The sequence below is a fragment of the Aedes albopictus genome, chromosome 3 (genome assembly GCF_035046485.1).
Source record: "Aedes albopictus strain Foshan chromosome 3, AalbF5, whole genome shotgun sequence".
NCBI classification, from domain to species: Eukaryota; Metazoa; Arthropoda; class Insecta; order Diptera; family Culicidae; genus Aedes; species Aedes albopictus.
The window spans coordinates 283,813,010-283,835,447 of NC_085138.1; the positions used below are offsets into that span (position 1 = coordinate 283,813,010).

Sequence of the window (22,438 nt, forward strand, 5' to 3'; positions counted from 1 at the left end):
AATCTCGAAGGAATCATCCCTGGTGGAATCTCAATAAACAATAATGCAGGAACCCCGCGGGAAGGATTTCGAAAGGAATCCCTGAAAAAATCTCGGAAGAAATCACAGGAGAAATCCTATAAGGAGTGTTTAAGGAAATCCAGGGAGGAATCCGCAACGGAATCCGTGAGGGAAATTCAGAAGAATTCTGTTAAGAAATCCCGGGAGAAATCCTCAAAGGAATCATATGCGAAATCGATAGCCCGGAAGAAATATCCCTGAAAATATCCAGAAATCACTAAAGGAAAGAATCCCTAAATTGGAGGAATCCCTCTTTGGAGGAATCACTATAAAAACCACGTACTAATAAATGACGGAATTTAGAGATATAGCAATGAATGAATTGCTCATAGAAGTCCGGAAGAAATCCCCGACGAAATCCTTAAGGAAAACTCAGGAAGAATCCTAGAGAAATTTCTGATGCAGCCTCAGAAACAACCCGTGGAAGAATCCCGGTAGTAAACGAATCCCGGGAACAAATCCCTAAAAGAATGACAGCATAAATTTCGAAAGGAGTCTTTAAAGAAAGCCTTGCAGAAAACAACTAAGAAATACCATGAAGAATCAATAAAGGAAGCCCAGAAGTAATACCTTAACCCTCCAAAACTCAAGTTTTTTTATTTTGATCCAAATATCTTTTTTTTCGTCATCTAAAATCGATTTAAACATGTTTTGGAAGTTGATTCTTTTTAATTCTCAATTATGTGAATTTCGGTTTTTGATTTGTCTAATGTTTATTTTTGAACTTCCCCACACTTCTATATTTTTCCTGGAAGCCTATTTGGGATACGGATTTTTTGAGACAAAAACATTTTGAGATTTTATGATTATTGTTGAAATGTTGTTTTTATTGTATTCGACTCCTATAAACTATCCTATAACAATCTGGTGATATCGCTGAATATATTTCGGGAAAAAAGTAAAGCCGCAAAAAATCTATAAAAGATCTCGGGAGAAATCAAAAAAGAAATTTTAAGAATCTTTGACAGAAACTCAGAAAAAGTTTCTTAAAAGATCACAGGGGAAATGCTAAAAAAAATCATATAAGAAGTCAAGGAAGGAACCGCGTAAGAAATTTCTGAAGAATCCCAGAAAATATCCAGGAGAAAATCCTTAATGAATCTTGGAATGAATTCCTGAAAAAATGCCGGAAAGTGTCCCGGGAAAAATCGCTGAAGGAATCCCGTCAGAAGTCAATTGAGAAATGACAAAAGTTATTCCGGGAAAAATCTCTAACGGAATCTCCGAAAGATCCCCGGAAATCCTTCTTGGAAGAAATTTCTAAAAAAACACGAAATTTAAGGAGGTATCAATGGAGAAACTCTGGAAGAAATCTTAGAGGAAACCCAAAAGGTATCCCTGATGCAGTCTCAGGAATAATTCGCAGAAAATTCCGAAAGAAATTAGTAAATGAATCCTGTGAGGAATTAATGAAGTAATCCCGGAAGAAATTCCTGGTGGAATTGTGTAAAATATCCCCGAAAGAATCTCGGGAGGAGTCAGTAAAAGAATCCCAGGAGGTGTTGCTCAACCATCCAAAGATGTTAGGTTTTTCGCACCACGATTGCGTAGTGTACGTTTAGCGTGCCTGTCTGGGTACTACTAAGGTTAAGGAATACCGGGAGAAATCCCTGATGAAATCGCGAGAGAAAACCCAGGAAGTATTGCTGATGTAGTCTCAGATATAATCTGTGAAATAATCACGGAAAAATCCGTAAAGGGATCCCGGGAGGAATCATTCAAGGTGAAGATATAACGAAGCCATACCTCAAATTTTCAAGAGCACAAACCTGTAGAACTGAATGTTGGTTTGCGCTGAAGAGTTGATCGATTAGTTACCAGCTGGTGGTGACCAATCGATCAACTTTTCAGGGAAAACCGTCATTTCGCTCTTCAGATTTGTGCTCTTGAAAATTTGGGGTGTGGCTTCGTCATATCTTCACCTTAAGGAAGCTCCCACCACCAGTTCTGAATCATCGCCGTCGATGTCGGATTTTTTTCTCTTTCTTTTTTAGATTGCGTCTCTTTCTCCCTTGCTCTTTGGATTATCGTCTGGATGATATTACCCGACAAATCAGTGCCACTAGCCAAAACAGGAGATACGCTCTCTCAGCTCTTGGTCACACACAGCCAAAGCATATCATTCTAAGGAACAGTGGTTCCCCAAAATTTGATCATGGGAGAAAAATGCAGGTTAATAGAAATCAATAGCTGTAGAATCTTGTTCTGACTTTTCGAACTCTCTACACATCTAGTTGCGTTCGGTAATTTTTCTGCTTAGCGTTAGGGTTTTTAACCGCGGTAAAGGGTTTTTAACGAAATTTTGTAAAAAACCAAATTTCGGTAAAATGTTATCGTTTATCTGTCAAACTCTAACGAAGTTCGGTAAAAGTTGCTAGCTTTACCGATTTTTTCCAGTTACATTATATGAAAGAATCCAGAAGTAATCCCTCAATCCCTAAAAGAATTTCAAGAGAAGTAAATATCTGAGAGCACCCTGGAAAACCCCAGCAGGGATCTCTCCATGAATAAATGTTGGAATTCCTGGAGAAGTTAAAAAAAAACATTCAGGATTCTTTGAAAGAATCTCGGGAGAAATCTCAGAAAGGAATTTTCTTGATTTTTTTTTGAAGGAATACATACTTTTAAAAATCACCGACTTCGATAATGTTTTACCGAAATCTCAACCGTTAAGTTTATTTTACAGGAAATATTCAGTAAAGATAGCAACTTTTTGGAAATTTGGTATTTTTTTACAGAATTTCGATAAAAACCAGTTACCGAACGCTCAGCAGCAGAGATTTCGGTAAAAAATACCGATCGCAACTAGCTGTGTACCTAAATGAATATCGGGAGGAATGCCTTAAAAATTGCCGGAAGGAATCCCGAGAGAAATTTCTAAAAAAAATTGTACAGATTTCCCTGACGGAATCTTTCAAAATACCTGGGAGTGTTCCGTAAATAATTCCAAAAGGCGTCCTTTTTAAAATCCTAGAGGGATTCCAGGAGAGATTTCTAAAAGAAACCTGGAAGCAATCTCAGGAGCAATTCCTGAAGAAATCATTGAAGTAATCTCGAAGGAATCATCCCTGGTGGAATCTCAATAAACAATAATGCAGGAACCCCGCGGGAAGGATTTCGAAAGGAATCCCTGAAAAAATCTCGGAAGAAATCACAGGAGAAATCCTATAAGGAGTGTTTAAGGAAATCCAGGGAGGAATCCGCAACGGAATCCGTGAGGGAAATTCAGAAGAATTCTGTTAAGAAATCCCGGGAGAAATCCTCAAAGGAATCATATGCGAAATCGATAGCCCGGAAGAAATATCCCTGAAAATATCCAGAAATCACTAAAGGAAAGAATCCCTAAATTGGAGGAATCCCTCTTTGGAGGAATCACTATAAAAACCACGTACTAATAAATGACGGAATTTAGAGATATAGCAATGAATGAATTGCTCATAGAAGTCCGGAAGAAATCCCCGACGAAATCCTTAAGGAAAACTCAGGAAGAATCCTAGAGAAATTTCTGATGCAGCCTCAGAAACAACCCGTGGAAGAATCCCGGTAGTAAACGAATCCCGGGAACAAATCCCTAAAAGAATGACAGCATAAATTTCGAAAGGAGTCTTTAAAGAAAGCCTTGCAGAAAACAACTAAGAAATACCATGAAGAATCAATAAAGGAAGCCCAGAAGTAATACCTTAACCCTCCAAAACTCAAGTTTTTTTATTTTGATCCAAATATCTTTTTTTTCGTCATCTAAAATCGATTTAAACATGTTTTGGAAGTTGATTCTTTTTAATTCTCAATTATGTGAATTTCGGTTTTTGATTTGTCTAATGTTTATTTTTGAACTTCCCCACACTTCTATATTTTTCCTGGAAGCCTATTTGGGATACGGATTTTTTGAGACAAAAACATTTTGAGATTTTATGATTATTGTTGAAATGTTGTTTTTATTGTATTCGACTCCTATAAACTATCCTATAACAATCTGGTGATATCGCTGAATATATTTCGGGAAAAAAGTAAAGCCGCAAAAAATCTATAAAAGATCTCGGGAGAAATCAAAAAAGAAATTTTAAGAATCTTTGACAGAAACTCAGAAAAAGTTTCTTAAAAGATCACAGGGGAAATGCTAAAAAAAATCATATAAGAAGTCAAGGAAGGAACCGCGTAAGAAATTTCTGAAGAATCCCAGAAAATATCCAGGAGAAAATCCTTAATGAATCTTGGAATGAATTCCTGAAAAAATGCCGGAAAGTGTCCCGGGAAAAATCGCTGAAGGAATCCCGTCAGAAGTCAATTGAGAAATGACAAAAGTTATTCCGGGAAAAATCTCTAACGGAATCTCCGAAAGATCCCCGGAAATCCTTCTTGGAAGAAATTTCTAAAAAAACACGAAATTTAAGGAGGTATCAATGGAGAAACTCTGGAAGAAATCTTAGAGGAAACCCAAAAGGTATCCCTGATGCAGTCTCAGGAATAATTCGCAGAAAATTCCGAAAGAAATTAGTAAATGAATCCTGTGAGGAATTAATGAAGTAATCCCGGAAGAAATTCCTGGTGGAATTGTGTAAAATATCCCCGAAAGAATCTCGGGAGGAGTCAGTAAAAGAATCCCAGGAGGTGTTGCTCAACCATCCAAAGATGTTAGGTTTTTCGCACCACGATTGCGTAGTGTACGTTTAGCGTGCCTGTCTGGGTACTACTAAGGTTAAGGAATACCGGGAGAAATCCCTGATGAAATCGCGAGAGAAAACCCAGGAAGTATTGCTGATGTAGTCTCAGATATAATCTGTGAAATAATCACGGAAAAATCCGTAAAGGGATCCCGGGAGGAATCATTCAAGGTGAAGATATAACGAAGCCATACCTCAAATTTTCAAGAGCACAAACCTGTAGAACTGAATGTTGGTTTGCGCTGAAGAGTTGATCGATTAGTTACCAGCTGGTGGTGACCAATCGATCAACTTTTCAGGGAAAACCGTCATTTCGCTCTTCAGATTTGTGCTCTTGAAAATTTGGGGTGTGGCTTCGTCATATCTTCACCTTAAGGAAGCCCGGTGAAAACGTCGAAAGAAAATCCGAGAGAAATCAAAGAAGGAATCTTATAAGGAATTCCGCGATGAATCCATGACGGAAACCTAGGAAACATTTTATAAGGAATCCCGTTAGAAATTAATGAATTAATGTCGGGTGGAATCCTTGAAAGCATTCCAGGCAAATTCCGGGAGAAATACCTGCCGGAATGCCAGGAGGCATCCCTGAAAGAGTTCTGAAGGACAGGGATGGGAACACTCACTTGCAACGAGTTACACTCACTTGCTATTTTCTCAGCTCAGAAGCGTGCAATCAAGAAGCGATGTATGGGCGACTTTTGCCTTGTGATTTCGTCTAAAACTTTGCCGAACAGAGTAGGAGTCGCACACGAATCCCAAGGTCGTGACAGAGCTGTGAAAGCGACTCTCCACGAGCTGAGTGTAATTTACATTCACCTCGTGGAGAGTTGCCTTCGCAGCTCCCTCACGACTTCGGTATGCGTGTGCGACCCCTACTGTATTCGGCAAAGTTTTGGATGAAATCAAAAGACAAAAGTCGTCCATACATCGTTTCTCGATTGCACGCTTCTGAGTTGAGAAAACTGCAAGTAAGTGTAACTCTTTCCAAGTGAGTGGTCCCATGCTTGCTGAAGGAACCCATGAAAGAATCCCTGGAGGAATGCGTAGAAGAATACATAAGGGGGATCCCATGAAGAATCCTGAATGGAATACCGGGTGGAATTCCAGGAGAAATTGGATTGGATGGATTCTCTGGAGGAAGTACAAGATGAAGCCTGGTAAGAATCCTAAGACAAATTTATGAAGAATCATCGAGAGGTATTGTTTAATATTTACATAGTAAAATCCCTGAGGGAGGCCTTACATGTAGAAAAAGATATTCGTGATATAGATTATTTCAAACGCAGTAATTTTTAACTGAAAATCTTTTCAGCACATGGTTCTCATACACTTGAACGGTTTTGTTGAAGAAACCATCTTAATATATATCTTCGCTGAGCCGAGATATTAGCAACAGTATTTTTCCCAGTCCAGTGGCATCTGTTCGACGGATTTCTTACTAATAATTGCATTACCGAACAAAATGCCAGATAAATATATTTGCAGAAAACACCAAAACTGTTTCTCAAACCGTCAAACCGTGAAATGAAGAATGATGTTTTATCGATTACTGTAACTTTCAGAAGCTATAGGACACAATTGGTGAAGTGCTAGAATTGAAGTGATGAGCTGAATTTGTGTATGGTGAGAAGGTCAATTCTCCGTTTCTGCAATGTAGTAGTGGAAAAAGCGTGGGTACTATGATTCCTTGCCTAATTTGATGCTTTTTGAGCGAAACTTTGTGTAACGGTGTTGTTTAAGTTGCAAGAAATGGAGAAAACAGCAAGACGTTTTCTTCCAAAGTTTTTGCTCAAACAGCTTCAAATCAGACAAGAAATCATAATATCCACGCTTTTAGAACCGTTTCATTGCAGAAACAGAGAATTGATCTTCTCACCATACAAAAATTCAGCTCATTACTTATTTTTCTAGTATTCACCGATTATGTCCTATTTTTAAATTCCTAGAAAAACTTTCGGAAATGTTCACAGACGACTTTGAATTAAAATTAGAGCTTCATCACCCTGATGATTGATACCTTTTTGGTCAAGATTTTTTAAAAGGCTTAGGCACATACTGGCAATATTATTTAAAAAGTTAGGCCGTTACAAATATTTATTTCACTTTTTGTCCCACCACTCTTTGGCTGGTCGAGGGGGGATAAAAATAATAAAGCATTTAATCTGAAAAATATTAAAAACTCATCGGATTTGTTAAAGAATTTTTAGCAAAACCCGATATTTTGATAAATATTTTTTTATCTGCCCCCTCAAAATGATAAATCTTGCCAAAAATTTTTGAAGAGGGGGGGGGGGAGACAAAAAGTCAAAAATAAATTTGTATCCGCCTTAATGCATTTCAGAAACAACTCTTAAAAAACACGCGATTCAAAACAGTATGTGTGTAATAAAAATTGAGAACCACACTCTGCGAACCGCTTGAATGGATGACTCAGAACTTTCCCGAGGAGAGCCCAAAAGCATGACGATAAAAATCAATGATTTGCGTTTTGCCTTTCGTTCTGCTCTTGTTGCACCGTCCGCCTTCGTGGAGCGCTGCAGTGTAGTACATATACCTTTGCCGACCCGACCACAAGCCGGACAGGCTGAAGCTGATTAGCTGTTTTGCTGGATTGGGATGTATGAAATACGCACCATTCATGAACGGATTTTGTTAGTTTAAATATCCTTCATCTGCAGCAGTAAGCAAGCAGCGCCAGCCAGCTCGACTAGCTTCCTAGGTCGACGTGTGTGGAGAACGCTCTCTAGTTGCCGTACGGAGCCAACTAATCGATAATAACGATGATGGTGGTGATGATGATGACGTTAGTGAAGATTTGCTCCGGCAAGAATGAGTACGCCCGTGCATGAATAACAACATCAGCTCGAAGATCGAATTGAAACCGGTTTCTTCCAAGTTTACGTCCTTCTTCAACTTCTTCAAACGATCCACGATCTATCACTCTTCTCCACAATCACACACAGGCCATCGGTATTATTATTCTCTCGATTTCCTTCTTCCACCTTGCACACGTTTGTTGAACAATTGGAAACCACAGAAATGGATTGTAATTTCATTAATTCCACTCCACTTTGCTAGAGAGCCCCATGCACACGCACCGAGACTGTACGTTGGCCTTTACCGATATCGGTTTTCTTCCTTTTTCGATTCGTCAACAATCACGTTTCTGTTCACGAGATTCTTCGTTTCGGATCGGTTCGGCTCAGCTCTAAACGCACTCGAAACTGACTCAAGTCGCGTGTTGGCAAGTCGCGGCAAATCGGCGTGTGGTGGTCTATTTTGGACGACCCACTTGACACACGGGGCGAAGGCTATTCCGACGGCGACGGTTCGACACTTCGCACATGCACCCAACGAAACAACGACCAAAATACGCGACCTCTTACTTCGACTCCGAGAAAAAAGAGATCTTCCCAAGACCTCAAACAAAAAGCCCACGGTACGTTACGTTCTACGCTCGGCAACGTGCGACTACGTAATGAACCCGAAGAAAGTTACACTCCACCGGTTTTCCACCAGCCAACAGTCGGTGGTGAGGCAACAGCAGCAGCAGCAGCAGCATTCGGCAAACCCCAACCGGGGAGCATTTCATGTTGTATACCTACATCTATAGCAACCAACAACAAATGGTTGCAGCCTGGGTGCCAGCAGAGCAGTGAGCATCGATTTCGATTCTCTCTCAGGTCTCTTGGTTTTGGGGGAATGCTTTTTCCTTTGTTGTTGGGAGAAATAGGGTCGGTTCACTATGTTGAAAATATGTATAGTTTCAAAAAACCACGCATTATTTCCGAATTTTTCCGACATGTCACGCATTTCAATACCAATCTACTATCATATGCATCGGAAAATCGACTGTACGATTTTCAAATGACGTGTCAATTGGTCTTCATGTGTTAAGACAATACATGATGTATCGTACAGTAGGTTGAACAATGTTCAATGAACATGGTCGAAGTTGCCGCATCCGGCTCTTACATATTCGTCAACAAATGGGTAAGAGCAGGATGCAGCAACTTCAACCATGTTCAACCTACTTAATTGAACAGGAATAATATAACGCACTTCTCCGACATTATCGACGTCAAGACCTATCGTGGCGCCAACATCGACTACGACCACTATCTGGTGATGGTTAAACTGCGCCCAAAACTCTCCGTCATCAACAATGTACGGTACCGGCGACCGCCACGGTACAACCTAGAGCGACTGAAACAACCGGATGTCGCCTCAGCATACGCGCAGAATCTCGAGGCCGCGTTGCCAGACGAGGGCGAGCTCGATGAGGCCCCTCTAGAGGACTGCTGGAGTACAGTGAAAGCAGTCATCAACGACGCAGCCGAGAGCACCATCGGGTACGTGTAACGGAACGACGGAACGAATGGTTCGACGAAGAGTGCAGAACGGTTTTGGAGGAGAAGAATGCAGCGAGGCCGGTAATGCTGCAGCAAGGGACTCGACAGAACGTGGAACGTTACAAACAGAAGCGGAAACAGCAGACCACGGGCACGGGAGACCACCGCAACGAAGGAAACGACGCCAGTGCAGCGGAGGACGGAAATGAACCAACTCCCACGCTGAGGGAAGTTAAGGATGTCATTCACCAGCTCAAAACCAACAAAGCAGCTGGTAAGGATGGTATCGCAGCTGAACTCATCAAGATGGGCCCAGAAAAGTTGTCCACCTGTCTGCATCGGCTGACAGTCAGGTTCTGGGAAACCGAACAGCTACCGGAGGAGTGGAAGGAAGGGGTAATCTGCCACATTGACAAGAAAGGCGACCATTTGGAATGTGAGAACTTCAGGGCGATCACTATTTTGAATGCTGCCTACAAAGTGCTATCCCAGATCATCTTCCGTCGTCTGTTACCTAAAACGAATGAGTTCGTGGGAAGTTATCAAGCCGGCTTCATCGACGGCCGGTCAACAACGGACCAGATCTTTACCGTACGGCAAATCCTCCAGAAATGCCGTGAATACCAGGTCCCAACGCATCACCTGTTCATCGACTTCAAAGCGGCATACGACAGTATCGACCGCGCAAAGCTTGATTCGCCACGAAAACGGCTTTCCTGGGAAGCTGACTAGACGGATTAAAGCAACGATGAAAGGTGTGCAAAACTGCGTAAGGGTTTCAGGTGAACTATACAGTTCATTCGAATCTCGCCGGGGACTGCGACAAGGTAATGGACTCTCATGCCTACTCTTCAAAGTCGCTCTGGAAGGTGTGATGCGACGAGTCGGGCTCAACAGCCGGGGAACGATTTTCACAAAATCCAGTCAATTTGTGTGCTTTGCGTCCATGTCGTCGACATTATTGCAAGAACATTTGGAACGGTGGCAGAGCTGTACACTAGTATGGGACTCGCTTGTATGGAAAAAATAAATCCTCGCTCCAGTCGACTTTTTAGATCCCATTTAGGTCCCATATGAACTGTACAAAATTTCAGCGCAATCGGTGAAACTATAATTTAGCGCAAGCGGTTCAAAGTTTTCATAGGATTTACTATGGGAAAAGTTGCACTTTCAAATAAAAAACCCCAGAGGTCGCCTCTTGTCTCTTTAATTCAAATCGATCAACGCTTCTTGTAGAAAAAACATTTATGAAACTTTCCTTCGAAGACCGCAAAACGATTGGATGCTTGTGGAAAAAGTTATTGATTTATTACCGATTAGTGATCCAACGAACGGCTTTTTGTTTTGTTTTATCAGCAGCACTGCTGCTGCCGTTGTAGCATGGGGTGGCGGGAGGCATCACCACCCCCAGATACAGCAGTAGCCAAGGCAGCAGCTACAGTGCTGCTAATAAAACAAAACAAAAAGCCGTTCGTTGGATCACTAATCGGTAATAAATCAATAACTTTTTCCACAAGCATCCAATCGTTTTGCGGTCTTCGAAGGAAAGTTTCATAAATGATTTTTCTACAAGAAGCGTTGATCGATTTGAATTAAGGAGACAAGGGGCGACCTCTGGGAATTTTTATTTGAAAGTGCAACTTTTCCCATAGTAAATCCTATGAAAACTTTGAACCGCTTGCGCTAAATTATAGTTTCACCGATTGCGCTGAAATTTTGCACAGTCGATATGGGACCTAAAAGGAATCAAAAAAGTCAACTGGAGCGAGAATTTGATAATTGTCCCATACTACTGTACACCCGCCTGAAATGCGAAGCAGCAACGGTCGGACTGGTGGTGAATGCCTCAAAAACAAAGTACATGCTGGTAGGCGGAATCGAACACGACCGGATCCGTCTGGGTAGTAATGTTACGATAGACGGGGATACTTTCGAGCCAGTGGAGGAATTCGTCTACCTTGGATCCTTACTGACGGCTGACAACAACGTGAGCCGTGAAATTCGGAGGCGCATCATCAGCAGAAGTCGGGCCTACTACGGGCTCCAGAAGAAACTGCGGTCGAAAAAGATTCACCCACGCACCAAATGCACCATGTACAATAGGCCTGTCCAGCTTTTCAAAAATGTTCTCTGATTCTCAAGTCCACCCCCATATTTTGATTGGCATCCTAAAAGAAGTAACTGGTCAAAATTTCAGCCAAATCCATTGAAATTAAGAGGTGCATCAAATCAATTTTGTGTTTTTCGACTATTTTTGAACTTCAAAAAATTATAACTACACTAAAACTTGTCAAAACTTAATTCTTTCGCCAGAAATTGAAAGCTATACTTGTTTGCTACAACTTCTCCGAACAACGTGTGCCAATAAAATTGCAAGAAACATGTGTAGCAGCAGCAGTGTTGGCGGACAGTATCAAACTTATTACGTAACAATATCAAACTTATTACGTATATTAGGGTGTTCCAGAACAAAATCTATCAAAAAATCAACTTTTTAAGGTTTTTCTGATTACAAATGTGATAATTACACATGTTACCTTCAACTTTATTGGCACACGTTGTTCGGAGAAGTTGTAGCAAACAAGTATAGCTTTCAATTTCTGCCAAAAGAATTAAGTTTTGACAAGTTTTAGTGTAGTTATGATTTTTTGAAGTTCAAAAATAGTCTAAAACACAAAATTGTTTTGATGCACCTCTTAATTTCAATAGATTTGGCTGAAATTTTGACCAGTTACTTCTTTTAGGATGCCAATCAAAATATGGGGGTGGACTTGAGAATCAGAGAACATTTTTGAAAAGGTGGACAGGCCTAAGAATGCCGGGGTCCGTGGCGCAATTGGTCACACGTTTGCTTCATAAGCAGATGATCATGGGTTCGATCCCAGCCCCGGCACATTCGTCAGTTGCTCTTTCCCCCTGAGAGCAGCTGGCACTGACCCTCTTCTGAGCCCATGCCGCAAATGGACCCGGATACTTGGACATCGGCGAACGGCAACTCATAATGGACCCCCAATCGGACTGGAAAAAGAAACAACCATCAGCGTCGTGCTCATCATTCCACCATGAAAGAGTAGAAAGTGAAAGCAGCGCAACGGCAACCAGTTCGATATAGTATAATTAGAATAGAATACATTTAAGCGCTATACAAGGTGTAACTACAGATTCCAATCGGAATCGCTCACGCAGTGCCCTAGTGGACAAAAGAGCTGTAAATTAGGTTAAGTGATTGAAGAATAAAAAAAAAAACATGTAGAATGGACAAAATATGTGTGAAATGAAAATGAAAGTAATCAATAGCTGAGATGAGATTTAAGCTCACGACCTTAGACGAATGCTTCACCACTACATTACCGGAAATTCAAATCCATTCGACCTTCTCGGATTCCCGGATAAACTGATACGACACTAGCAGAGAAATTCAGAGGCACATTGCGGCAGGAAATCGTGCTTACTTTGGATTCCGCAGAACTCTACGATCGAATAAAGTTCGCCGTAACACGAAGTTAACTATCTACAAAACGCTGATTAGACCGGTAGTTCTCTATGGGCACGAAGCATAGACCCTACGCCCAACCAACGCGCCCTTGGAGTTTTCGAACGGAAAGTGTTGCCGTCCATCTACGGTGGAGTGCAGATGGAAGACGGAACTTGGAGAAGGCGAACGAACAACGAGCTGCATTATCTGCTAAGAGAACCAACCATCGTCCACACCGCGAAAATCGGGAGGCTACGGTGGACGGGTCACGTCATCAGGATGTCAGATAGCAACTCGACTAAAATGGTTCTCGAGAGTCATCTGACCGGTACAAGAAGACGTGGTGCGCAGCAAGCTAGGTGGGTCGATCAAGTGGAGGACGATCTGCAGACCCTACGCAGGGTGAGGAACTGGAAACAAACAGCCATGGGCCGGGTGGAATGGAGACGGCTACTATGTACAGCAGAGGCCACCCAGGCCTTAGCCTGATCGATAAGGTAAGTATTTGACATTTCGATGCCCTGTATACCAGCGTACGAAATTGGAAGGGCATCAACTTTTAGAGCTAGAGTTCCACTTATGTTATGTGCCGGTAAGGTAAGTATGCTTCTTCCCCTGCTTGAATAGAATCTGAATTTGCTAAACCGAAAAAAAAGTATATTTTGCTGACAAATAAAAGTTCGACACTGTCCAACCCTATTTTGCCAATCGTCTCAATTGCAACTCTCTCCAGCGTCATCTCGCTCATCGCTCCCTGTAGGCCTAGTTAGTGCTGCAACAGCAGCGTGAAAGTGGAGTATTGAACGAACGTGCACATTTCTGTTGTGCTCATTTGCAACCTCGTGTAGATACCAACCATATGCATCTCTAACCAGAAGAGAAGGTTTGGAGCGAGCATACCTTGGAGAGCGAGCAGAGAGGCTATGCTTCTGCCAACGCGATCATAATAAAACCACCAAGCCGCCACAATGCCACCCCGTGTGAATAATAGCATCAACAGCACGCGGCGCAATTTTCCGTACCTACGCTTGCTTGTTTGCAGTGAGAGTGATGAAAACTCTTTTGGCACTTATCGTTGCTAACCCAAGAGCTAGATGAAAGTTGAAGTTCGCCTATCGTTTCGTTTGCATATCGCGGTAGCAATGAACTGCATCGGATTTACGAGGCGAATGCGAGTCACAAAATTGCATGGGCTTTCACTGTGGTGATAATTTGAGGGTGAACTCGAATAACGGAGTTTTGCAGTAACTTCTGGATCTATATTTATTATTTATTCTCTAGAGAGACGTTATTATCATTACATATAACGAGAAACGTAACTAGAGTGTTGACTTCAAATACTAACTATAAGCTTTTGATAATAGATTCAAATTGAAAAAAAATCAATAATATAGTGTTGAACATGTTACATAGAAGTCTTACTTATTGAGTACTTGGTTCACATTTCAATTCAATATGCTCCCTTGGACATTGCTACTAATACGCTGTCGCCCTACGCCCACTCTTGACTAACAGTAACTAGTTGCGTAGAAGGAATTGATTCCGCCACCCACGTTTATGACGTCAGTCTGATACCGTGAACCATGTTGAGATGTTAGATTTAGTGTGTTGTACTTTCTTTACTGAATCGTCATACGCCGACACACAATTTCTCGATTACTACTCGTTGAACAAACCCTTTGGGGCCCGGAGCGTCGTAGATTCAACGAAGCTAATTGGAGCGTATCAATTATTAACGCACTTAAAACTGATTTTCGGGCTCGGCAAAAATATTAGTAAAACTATTAAGCAAAAAGTGACGTTTGATAGCTGATTCTAAGCAAAACCTTTGTTGAACATCAACAAGGAACTCTCAAAATTGCTGAGATTTCGGCTAAACAGTTGTTTACAGTGCAAATCTCGGCAAAAGAACGAAAAAAACGCTGATATCCCGAGAATCTGAATTAGGAGTGAAGTATTAGGAAAACTTCAATAGTTTTGAATACGATCGATACATTTAAAATAGTAGCTATGGGGCTGTAAATTATGAGATAACCTGGAATGAGTATCCGACAAAGCTCTGGTCATAAGTCCTCACAAATTTCTACCTCATGCTTCTACAGGACATTTGTTAACAAAACAACCAACTGAGAGTTGTGGCTACAAAACGGTGAATCGAAAAGGAGAGCGTCCAACATAGCTCTGATATCCACATGATTCTAATGTTCCGACGATTCCACGGGTCAAGCGATGATAGAGATCACCAGTTAAAAGTTGTGTGCTTAGCTGGTAGTGTAGATTGGGCAGTGTTGCTCTTCTGAATTCATCTAGATTCAGATTGATACGACCCGAGCGTCTGTTCACCAAGGAAATGCGGATCAAACAGCGTCTGTTCTGGCATCCAGCGGCTAAATAAGAAATGCAGCATCACGCCCAGCTAGATCCAAGGTGGTAGCCCCATCAGCGTGTTCAACACAGTGTTTAATAACACTGCGTGTTCATCCCATTGCGAATAACATAGGAGAGAATACGATTCGATACAATCGGCAAAGACCCAAGCGATGAAATAAGGACTACGATTGGCAGCTTGGAACATGGAATTGCAAGTCACTAGGTTTCGCAGGTTGTGACAGCATAATCTACGACGACCGGTAATCAGGCGAAACAGCCTGCACGTCATATCGAATGAATACGGCCTGCGATGCGTAAACTTTGCAGCCTTCCGTAGTATGGTAGTCCGCAGCATCTTCTTCCCCGCAAAGGACTTTAGCGCATTCAAAGCCGCTTGACTGTCTGGAGAATATGCATATTATTCGTGTATGCCTATATATTCGTTTTAGACACACGGATACACATTCTAAAATAGCATATATTTCTGAAAGGAAAGCAATTGCCCATTTTTCCATTGGTATTGAACTATTAAGCCCTGGGACTGGAATTCCAGCTCCAGTGCCTTCATTCATTTTTGATCCATCTGTGTAGAAAATAACCGATTCTGATGAGATATTCGGCCCCCCTGATTTCCATATTTGGCGGTCAGTATCAACCACTAATATCTAAGTTCAGCTTTATATCCATCCAGTCTTCATTCATCACTAACAATGGATTAATTGGAAAATCTTTCAGTTTACTCAGATGCCAGAAAAGATAACCTTCTATTAAGGCAGTGTTTCTTCTTATCCTTAGTGCACACTTTCCAGCTTCCATTTTCAAATATTGATGCAGTGGAAGCTTATGAAGCGCCGCCTCTAAGGTTTTTGATGGTGTGCGGTGCACAATGTGGGAAAGGCGTCGGATCGGGTATCCTCACGGGCCGTCAATCCTGTTACTGGCTAACAACAAACAGGCCAGAGATCAACCAGTAATCCGTGTGCAGGGTCGAACCGGTGTCTGCAATAGATTGCCTCGGGTAGGGTCTATTTGCAAAGCGGAACGATGGGACACTGTTGGGTTCTCTTGTTGGTGTTCCAGCAGCGGAGGGATCGACGCAGGCTTGCAACAACGTGTCCGTGTGCAGTCGCACCGGTGTCCACAGTAGATTACCGCGGGTGGGGTCTAGCTGTGGATCGGAACGAAGGAACAACGCTTGTTGCCTTGCCGGGTATCGCTCGGGTGAGCAACTGGACGGGTGGACTGTATTTCAGCGGCAGCGGTATCAACAGCAGCAGCGGATGACAGCCGAGTGGAATCGGGATGCTCTTCGGTGAGAATGAAAATCCGGGTTTCTCTACTGGAACAGCGTTTATTCGCGATGTTACGTATTAGGCGGTTACAATGAAACTGATACTCTGCACGCAAAGTGGCTTCTTTATATAATGCAATGGTTGTCGTTGTGCGCGTACATTTTATAGAAGTTAGGCTCCGCCCATCAATCGAACGGTAACAAAAATATTGGATGGAACATTCTAGAAGGTCAGTTTGGGTCAATTATTTTTCTTATTGATATCGTGGGAAAGGTATTGGAGTTTCTTAGCTTATAATTTAGGTTAACAATGTAAGGGGACAATGGGGTAAAACGGGATAAGGTGGTGAAATGGACAACAATGTACAAGTATGATTTGGGAAACAAAAATAAAAACAAACAAAAAAAACATCGTTCGGAACCGAACAAATGGTGTATTATGCATTGCTCCTGTAATAGATATACAGGCCAAACGTTGTAACTTCTGAATTTTTTTTTATGTCGTAAGCTGTTTAGTTTTGGGCCACCAAACAAATAAGGCATTGTCCACTTAGAATCCGGACGGACAAAATCACGTATATCTCAGGGATGGAATAACAAACATAAAAGGTGACGCCCTCAAAACAAAGACTATTTATTGTAGTTTCATGGAAAAATTACATTGAAATTATTTATTTTTATTTCAAATACATTTTTTCACTTTTTCCGTGTTAACTTCCTTAAAAATCTGCACAATGGTGGTAAATTTTAGAATCAACCCCATCGGCATGTTAGTCCAACAATCAGGTCGTCTATGCAATTTCCTGAGTACCTTGATTAGTCTAATTAGGATTCCGAAGAAAAAATTCAAAAAGTTTTTCTTATTGCAAAATGAGAGGCAATTTGATTGGTGAATAGAGTGAACGCGAAATTTGAGTGTTTTTTCGTTGATAAATACTACCCATCTATGACGAAACCACTGAACGGCTCCGGCTGCTGTGACAGATCATCAAAATAGGTAAAACCTCTATAGATCCCTTGTGTGCGTTTTTGAAAAGCAGCACGCGGTTATTGAGGCTGTCATCATTGTATAAATTTGTTCTCATCATCTTGTTTTTAAAAAACGATGCCCAGATTTCGTATTTCTTGCCAAATCTTCGAATTCCAAGCAGATTAATCAATGAACCCAAGCTTTAATCTTCTGGGACACTTCTTTATGCTATGATTAACAACATCTGGGCACAAAACATATAATGGTTTTGGAGATATTTTCATTTTTTGCGACTGCCGTACCTGACCACGCTAAATTTTTAACGTGTTTGTGCAAGATTTTTTTCCTTCTCTTGTCTTCAATCTGAAATAACTTTTCACTCGTTGCAAGAAAATCGATGAAATTTTCACCGTTAAAAGAGGACTAGTGCAGGATCAGACTGCTGTAAAAAAATGAAGATTGTGATCATTGAGAGCGTCCCTAGAAAATATGCCAAGCGTCCGGATTCTAAGTGGACAATGCTTTAATGCATAAACTATCCTAGGTCTTACTATAACTGTATAAATCCACTGTACCATTTTCTTCCAAAAGTTTTCTTACTTACCCAAAAGGCAATTGTGGCTTTGTTGATTACCCTCTCTAAGTGTAAGTTCCAATAGAGTTTATCATCTAGAATTACTCCTACATATTTTGCATTCGACGAATATTGTAAGACAGTTCTATTTGTTGATAAGGCTTTCATAGTGATTTTTCGTTTGCGAGTAAACGGTACCAAAATTGTTTTTAAAGGGTTGATGTTTATCCCTTTGTTTTGGCACCACCGCCAAGTGTAGTTCAATGCAGTTTGCATTCTATCTGTGATCGAACTATTATAACTAGGTCATCTGCAAAACCGATGACTTTGAAGTCTTTTTCCACTAATTTATTGAGAAGATCATCAACTACAAGTGGCCATATCAAGGGTGAGAGTACACCTCCTTGAGGACAACCCCTTGTGGTCCTTGCTGTAATGGATGACTCTGCCAATAGGACAGATCGGTGAAGTACTAGACTTGTAGTAATGAGATGAATTTTAGTATGATGAGAAGGTCAATTCTCCGTTTCTGCAATGAAATGGTGCAAAAAGCGTGGGTATTATGATTCCTTGCCTAATTTGATGCTGTTTGAGCAAAACTTTGGGCAACAGTGTTGTTGTTTTCTCCATTTCTTGCAACATAAACAACATAGTCATCCAAAGTTTTGCTCAAACAGCATCAAATTAGGCAAAGAATCATAATACCCACGCTTTTTGCACCATTTCATTGCAGAAACGGAGAATTGACCTTCTCACCATACTAAAATTCAGCTCATTACTTCAAATCTAGTACTACACCGAACGTGCCCCATTATATGATGTATTATCAAAAGCACCCTCAATATCAAGAAATACAAGAGCAATTTCTTTCCTGTCAAGTGTGGTTTCTATTTTTGTAACTAGTTCATGAAGTGCTGTCACCGTTGATTTGTTGCAGAGGTTCCCAAACTTTTTGCTATCGCGGCGCCCTTTGACATTTCCAAAAATGTCGCGGCGCACCAAAGTTTTTAACAAAGTTTTTTTTTAAATTTTGGGCAACTTTCACTTTACAAAATCGTGAAACACTTCAATATCATGTTTTCAGAAATCAATATTTGGAAAACTAACTATTTTTTTTATTTTTTTTTTCTCAAAGATAGTTTAAATATTTGTAAGATTTCAAAAATCATGTTAATATCATCATAGAAGTTTTAAAAATAAGGAGAAACTCAGATGTAAAGGTAAAACAAGCTGCTAAATTTCAACAATTCAGCCAAACATTCTAAAGCGTTTGCAATAATTAAAGAATTCTTATTGAATGAAAATAACTACACAGAACTTGACCAAAGCTTTAACTTTTTGCGGAAATTGCAAAGCAACGCGTTTATTTATTTTGGAAAATTTCGGCAAACTGGGACACATGAAGAGATTGTAAAGACCTGCCAGGATGGCTTTGATTAAATTTATTTTCACAAATTTCAACTTAACCCTTTGGGCCTGGATTGGCCATATATAACCCCATTGATGAAATCGAGATTAACTGCTACTGATGAAACAGTCCGGCTCAAAAAGGTCAAAGCTAGCTCTTCACACTGCCAGATCGGCAAACCTGCATGCCGCTAAGCTGTTCGGAAGGCCTTGTAATCATTTTGGAAAGAACGCACATTGGAGTAAATCACATCAAAACCTGATCATAAGTGGAAAAACTCAAAATGAAGTAATTAAGTTTTCCGTTGTGTTTTTGCTAAGTGTAGTTATCGTGTAATCGTTTGACAGCTAATCAGTGTCCAAATGTTTTGTTTACGCTTATCAGAAGAGGTTAAGTGAAGCTGAAGTTTAGCCGTTTTCTTTGATATAACTCACAGCGCGTGCTAGTTTTGACCGTACAAAGTGAATGAAATTGATAGTCAATCAATTCAACGATGCAGTTTGTTAAAGAAGGTTAATGTTGTTATTCTGTTAATTTGAAACCCAATCAAATTGACGTTGAATTTACACACAATATATGAAAATATTGAAAGAAATATTTGATGGAATCCTTTACCGTACATTCAAAATGAAATAAGTTGATTTTCCGGCTGTTTCCGGAAAATCTGCTTTTAGTGTATGATAAAACTATTGTTCCTCTTTCAAATGCAGAAAGAAAACCTTCCGGATGTTTCCGATTTCAAAAGTTGTAACACTTTGAAAAAAATCGTGATAATTATATTATTATATGATATTATTTGCCTTAAAACACTATTTGGCCCTCTGAACGTATTTTTGCTGAAAACTAGAATTCAACAGCTTTCAAGCAAAAAAAAAAGAAGTTTAAAATCGGTCAACTGGTTCAAAAGTTGTGATTTTTTGAAAAATTTTAGTTTAGAAAAATCTTGACTTTTACAATCATAAAATTGGTCACCCTAATGACGAAATAAAAAAAATACGAAAACTATTAAATACGTTTCATTACTAATTTGGATTGCATTTGGGTTGCGAAAATGCGTCAAAATAATTTTGATCAGTTTTGATGTACTAGGTGCTCCACTGTGGAACGTAAATAATGTTCTTGAAATTGAAATCTTTGGACAAGTTATAGTAAAATCAAAAGCTAAGCTGAAGCTTAAGAATTCCAAAAACAATTTCAAAAACTTGAAATTTTTAAATGTGGTTTCAATTGATATTTTAAACATAGGATACTAAAAATCCTTTGGGACAATCGAAGAGTCAGGAAAGATTTTTAAAAAATGTGAGCGACAATAGTTTTACTAATAGAAAAAAAATAAAGGTGTTCCGCAATACAAATAAAGAGTTTATTTTTTTTTTGTTTCGTCACAAAAGCCAAATCCTGTGGCGCACCTGGGAAAGTTTGGGAAGCACTGATTTGTTGGGTTGATCAGCAAATTGACGTCTGTTGAGAGGATTGTTCGGTTAATATTTTGATTTTATGTATTCGTCTAGTATCTTTTCCATAATTTTATGTATGGCCGATGTGAGACTAATAGGCCTAAAAGATTTTGGATTTGTTTTGTCTCTTTTTTCTGCTTTAGGAAAAAAATACAACACGGACTTGAGTCCATATCTTTGGTATGTAACCTTGCGACAGTCTTGCTTTAAATATTCTGGCAAGAGAATTCTGCAGAAGTGCAGGAAAAATACCATCTTTACAAGGAGATTTGAAAGGTTCAAAAGAAAATACCTATGGTATACCTTCAGATTCAGAGTATTGAATAGAATTGCTGTTATCTAAAACCAAAACCTGTCTCCTGAAAATCTATTTCAGGAAATCTTTAAGAGAATTCACATGAATGGCCTTCTAAAATTTCCAACCGAATAATCTCTCAAAAAATATGAAAATGTACAAGCTTTGTTAAAAACAAATTTAGGGAAAATACCTATCTTTTAATTGCGGAATTGATCGCATCGAAAACTGCTTTAAAGGCTTTTACAAGACACTCTGGACCTCCACAAAAATTCTGCAAGTTTCCCCAGCGTTTTACCAACAATGTTTCCAAGAAAAAATGTTGTAGGGACCTATTTTCTTGATATTTCTTACTGTGCCACGCACAATAAACACTATAAACAGGTACACAGCAATCGAACGGCAAATTTCGACGCGATGTGTCATCAATAAAGAGAACAAGCTCGGCTACAGCACCCCACCACCATTCTCCAACTCCGCATAGCGGCCCCCCTACACACTTCGCACGAAAAATTCACGGACACGGAGGGAGGACAACACAACAGCACTTCCATTCAGCACTACACTTCCAGCTGTCAGCTGCAAGGTACCCGATTGATTGTCTCATTTGAAACGGGGCCAGACGCACCGATTCCGTGTGTCCTAATTACGCAATTTCTCCAATGCCAAGGATAAAGTTTGAGCTCCTCAGTGGGGAATTTCCGAAACAAAATGCCAACATTCGATCGATTTTTCAAACCCTGCCATGTATTGCTAGCGAAGTTTCAACCAGCCATCTTTGAACATCGTAAATAACGTTGGAAGTGGGATTTTTTTTTTCGTACGGTTTTCGCTTTTGTGTGACCTTCCTCTAATGGGGCTTCCGTAACCTTTGGGAAGCGTTCGGCGTGGCCAATCAGATCCGTTTCCCCCTACAAGGACTTGGTTATAGGTACTTACAGCAACAAAAATCCGCAATTAGTCAGTGGTGTCGTTTTTTCGTCCTCCCGTCGTCGATGTTGAAACACTGGCACTTCAAGTAGGCACTCCGCACTTGGCTGAGCAGTTTGGCACCAGCTCCAATAAGATTTTTGCACTTTTTCGGAACACTGATTCCACTGTTTTTTTCCTCCGCAGAGCCAGCTGACGACGCGCGTGAAAATTTTCACTAGCTTTCCCCGTACGTAGCAGAACACGGTACCGCCCCAACGAAAGCCAAGGGGATTTTCCGCGGATGGCCGAGAAAAACGACGGAAAAATACGGATAACAAACGCTCACAAATCGAGATCAGTCGACGACGACGTCTTTTTTCTCGCGATTTTTTCTTTTTTCTCGAACACCAACGCAAAAAACGCAGAAACTGATGTCGCGACACAAAATCGAAATCCAAACTGACGGACTGCGATGACAGAACGGATTTTTTTGACAGAAAATCGATATTCAGGGGGTTTGGACGTTACGCAAACAGGGCGATTGGGTCAACTAAAGGCTGACTTGTTCAATTTTGGACAAGAGAAAATTTTCTTGACGATTCCCCACTGCAAA

The 22,438-nt window shown here is 40.5% G+C and overlaps 1 protein-coding gene across 2 annotated transcripts in view; it reads right to left on the minus strand.

Annotated features, from left to right (window-relative positions):
• LOC109405798 (lissencephaly-1 homolog) overlaps window positions 1–22,294 on the minus strand; it is a 244,991-nt gene extending 222,697 nt beyond the window's left edge. The window contains exon 1 of one of the 2 annotated variants that reach the window (XM_019678855.3): window positions 21,853–22,294. The gene's annotated coding sequence lies outside the window, so the exon portion shown is untranslated. Of the gene's footprint in view, window positions 1–7,354; window positions 8,224–21,852 lie in introns of those variants that run through there. The other variant, XM_029857581.2, reaches the window with a different exon arrangement.
• Window positions 22,295–22,438: the final 144 nt, after the last annotated feature.